The sequence below is a fragment of the Microtus ochrogaster genome, chromosome 7 (genome assembly GCF_000317375.1).
Source record: "Microtus ochrogaster isolate Prairie Vole_2 chromosome 7, MicOch1.0, whole genome shotgun sequence".
Lineage (NCBI taxonomy): Eukaryota > Metazoa > Chordata > Mammalia > Rodentia > Cricetidae > Microtus > Microtus ochrogaster.
Genome location: NC_022014.1, coordinates 9,591,776 through 9,596,313, shown reverse-complemented (window position 1 = coordinate 9,596,313; position 4,538 = coordinate 9,591,776). Strand labels below are relative to the sequence as shown.

The following is a 4,538-nucleotide window of genomic DNA, read 5'->3' as shown; positions in this document are numbered from 1 at the left end:
CACACACACACACACACACACACACACACACACACACACACACTCACACGCACATGCGCACACACACACACCAGCTAGATGGATCAGCAGGTAAAGGTGTGATTTTGAGGCCAGCCTAGACTGCTAGTGAGTTCTAGGCCATCTTGAGTGACACAGCAAGACTCTAACAAACAAGACAAACGAATGATATTGTAATTCATTCCAATTCCCATTTCCCGAGCATCAGTGTGCCCGGCTTGGAGCTAATGCTTGGCCCTGATAATCCTTCCTCATTCTGCCAGAAGCCCTACGTGGTCAGGCACGGCCAGGGTGCTGATGCAGATGAAAACAGGAGATGCAGCTGGGTGGCTGCGTGTGGTGGTGTGCACCGTAACTCCAGCTCTTGGGTGGCGGAGGCAGGAGAATAAGCAGTTCAAGGTCAGTTTGGACTAGATAGTGAGTTTGAGGCCAGCTGGGGGTACATAAGATCCTCCCTGCTTTCCTCAAAAATATCAGTATGACTGTGAGAAATTAGGGAACATCTGGTCTCCCCTATGCCAAGGCAGGCCTTGGACCCTGCAATTCTGCTTAGAACCACCCTCCTCTCCCTTATGACCACTTACATTTACTGAGCATCTACTGTGTGCAGGGAGCATTGTATTCATCTCTGCTAGTCCCACTGTCAAGGTTTATACTGACTGTCAACTTGGCAGCACTTAGAATCATCTGGGCACCTGCCTTTAGGTGCGCCTTGCAGGATTTACTTAATTAGGTAAATTGAGGTAGGAAGACTGACTCTGAAAATGGGTGATGCCATATTGAGGTCTAGGCCAGCCAGGGTTATATACAATGAGACCCTATCTCCAAGAAAGAAGGTAGATAGACAGATAGATGATAGACAGATGGATAGATTATAGTTAGGTAGAAGAATAGATGATAGATTGATGGATGGATGGATGGATGGATGGATGGATGGATGGATGGATGGATATATAGATAGATGATGGACAGACAGATAGATATATAGATGATGTATGTATGTATGTATGTATGTATGGATATTAGATATAGATAGATGATAGACAGACAGATGATAGAAAATAGAAAGATAGATGATAGATCGGATAGATGGACGGATAGATGATGGACAGACAGACAGACAGAGTGAGCTGAGCACTGCATGCATCACATTATGATTCCTGACTGTGGATGCAGTTTGACAAGAATTTCACAGTCCTACCACCATGCTTCCCTTGACCTGATGGACTGTACCTTTAAATGGAGACAGAATAAACCTTTTCTCTCTTAAATTGCTTTGGTCAGGGTGTTTTATGACAGCACCAGGAAAGTCATGAACATACCTGGCAATAACCCTGGCAGGAGGCACTGATGTCTGGAGACCAAATGGGAGCCGCCTCTGCCTGCCCCCCCCACTGAGGCCTCATTAGTCTCGATGTGTTTTAATTGAATGAATTTATAGCTCAGTAATGTGGGCACAAACTCAGCATCTTATAAAATATATGAGGAAAGTCGGGCAGTGGTGGCACATGCTTTTAATCCCAGTACTCAGGAGGCAGAGGCAGGCGGATCTCTGTGAGTTCGAGGCCAGCCTGATCTACAAGAGTTAGTTCCAGGACAGGGTCCAAAGCCACAGAGAAACCCTGTCTTAAAAAAATCAAAACCAAACCAAACCAAAACAACAAACAAACCAAAAAAATATGAGGAAAGAGCCATAAGGGGAGCTTAGGGCAGAAGTGGGCTTTTACCACACATAATTGCAATGTTTGTTCCTTACAACTAACTCATCTGTGGAGATGTCGGCCCCTGTGGTTACCAGAGCCACTCCAGGTCTTTGGAAGGTGATTTGGTGATGTGGGTGGAACTCTTGTGAAGGTTGTGCTTTTATAAAAATCAAGGGGGTCTTCAGCCTCCCATCTTGTGAGGACACTGTGGAAAGGCACCACCTTGTCCCAGAAAGACATTCCATCTGTCATGCCTGCATCTTGGACTCTAAGTTTTCAAAATTGGGAGAAACCAGGTTATAAGCTACTCCGTCTCCAGGATTTTGTCTTAGCACCTTCACTGGAGGAAGACATGGACTTTTTAGCTGAAATACATTTACTTTGAAAGGAGACTTTGTATCACTGAGGCTAGCAGCTGAGAGCAGTGGGAACAATCTTTATGTTGTCTTCCTGAGGCTCTGGACCAGGCCTGCTCTTCCTAAAACACTGTGTAGACAAGTATTAAACACCCAGCACCACCCATGCGAGACTCTGGTTTCACTGTGCTGACTGTGGAGGGCAGGTTTGCGGAGGAGGGGAGGTAGCCCAGGGCACTGACGCAGGAAAACCAGGGAGGGAATTAGCATATTTCGGTCTCTTCCCTAGCCCACGCAAGGCTTGCAGGGCGCGGGACTAGACACTGCTCATCACTCAAGGAGAGAACACTCTCTGGGTTTTTCCAACTGCTTTCTGGCCAGAGTTCTGGCTTATCATGCTGCCGGGGTGTTTATGGCTTTTCTGCCTCAGTAGATAAGCCTGGTCCCGGGAAGCCTCATTAAATCGCAGAGGCAGCTCCACTCATTGGCTCCCAAAGGAGATGAAAACAGGACTCGGATTAGGGAACCTTCAACTTGGCTTTGAGTTGCTCCGTAGGGACATAAGAGGTGGGCTCACTGTCTGTGTCCTGGCAGGACCTCAGACTCGGTGTACTGCCAAGCAGATTCTGTGACCTACTGGAGTTTAAAATGAGGTCAGTTGAGGGTACTATCAAAAGACCCTATAATAGGGCAGCCATGACCATCTATTAACGTGTGAAGCACTTGGCTGGTAAATTCCAAATGAGGATTGGCTTAAAATATATCTGGAAGCTAGGTTGGTAGTGCACGCCTTTGCTAGCCCTTGGGGGTGAGCTCAAAACCAGCGTGGAGGCCATTGAGATGACTGAGCGGATAAAGGTGCTTGCTGCCAAGTCTGATGATCTGAGTTCAGTCCCTGGAACCTACGTGGTAGAAGGAAAGCCCTGACTCCTGCAGATTTTCCTCTGACCTCCACACTTGCACCTCAGCATACATATGTGCACACACACACACACACACACACACACACACACACACACACACTAAATAAATATAAAACTAAACAACAACAGGCAGCAACCAAGGTGAGAAGAGGTTTGTAGGCCTTCAAATCCTCAATGCCTTCAGAGACCGAGGCAGCCCTGAAGGGTGAGTCACTGTTGGTGTTTGGTCACATCTCAACAGGAAATTAGGTCTGAGGACAAGTGCTGGGGAGGGAGAGGAAGAATGGGCACCCACGGCTGGGAGTTAGGGAAGTTCTCAGGGTGCCAGGAGATATGGGCATCAGGACCAACGCCCCCATGCCTGTCTCCTTTATAGCAGACTGAACACAGCTGGGCATCTATCAACCACAGGGACAATAACCATCCAAGCTGCAAATGACGCTACCTCATTTCCAAATTAACCCTGTCTGTCCCCCTGCTTGTCAGCTCCGGCTGGCCGGGAGGTGAGCCCAGCTGAGGCAGGTGCTGCTAGCATCCACTGAGGTCACATTTCCCTGGCAGATCATCCCCAGATTCCAGCTGCTGTCTGTGTTGGCTGAAAATGGCTCCAGCTGCCTCCTCTGGAAACTGCTTTGTATCGTGGAAATCACTTTGCTGGGCCTCCCCTGGCAGCGGATAGGCAATGAACGGCCAGCTCAGGGATGCAAAAGGGCCAGCGATCTGCCTCAGTCTGGCAGAGAATCTCCTGTGAGAGCAGGCTGTGGGTCTAGCAGAGACCTCATTCTTTTGATCTGGTGCTTTTATTTCCCTGTCTTCCCTTTCAGTGGGGGGCTTTTCCTCAGTTGATTTTGAAGAACCTCACCTCAGGCTCTGTCAGGAAACCCAACCTAGTCAACTCCATTGAGCCATGATTGCTCTGCAGGTTTAACCCTTCTAGCTTTTTTCACCTAGTGGCAAAATAGTGGAAGAAAGGCAGGCATCCTCACTCATCTGGTGAGATCTGGAGGAAGAAAGGAGAGAAGGATCTACCACATGTTAGATCAGAGGCCGCACCTGCTGAGTACCTTCCCCAATTTGCAAAGCATCTCATAGACAAGGCAGGGTGGGGAGAGGGCCAGCTTCCTAAATCACTGCCTTATATGCTATCCAGTACCTTCACTAACCCACTAAACTCAGACCATTCATTCCCTTCTTAGCTCAGTGACCCCTACCCTCTAAAGTCTATAAACAGAAGGATCTCTTTTGCTCTGAGTTACTGTTGGATCTCCTATCCCAGCTTCCCTTACTTTGAGTGCCTGAGTCATGAAAGGATCTGATCACCTGAAGTTGATTGCATCATGCCTGTCTACCAAACCTGTAAAGAATCTTTATTATTTGCAACAATGTCTAATGGCCTGGAGCTGTGGCTCAGTGGTTAAGAGCACTCTCTGCTTTTGAAGAACATCCAAGTTCAGTTTCCAACACCCATAATAGACAGTTCACACCCATAGCAGGCAGTTCACACGCATATTAGACAGTTCACACCCATAGCAGGCAGT

The 4,538-nt window shown here is 47.9% G+C and overlaps 1 protein-coding gene across 2 annotated transcripts in view; it reads right to left on the bottom strand.

The window, feature by feature from the left end:
- The window catches only part of Abat (4-aminobutyrate aminotransferase), a 90,392-nt gene that overhangs the window by 29,180 nt on the left and 56,674 nt on the right, over positions 1 to 4,538 (bottom strand). The gene's annotated exons all lie outside the window — the stretch shown is intronic.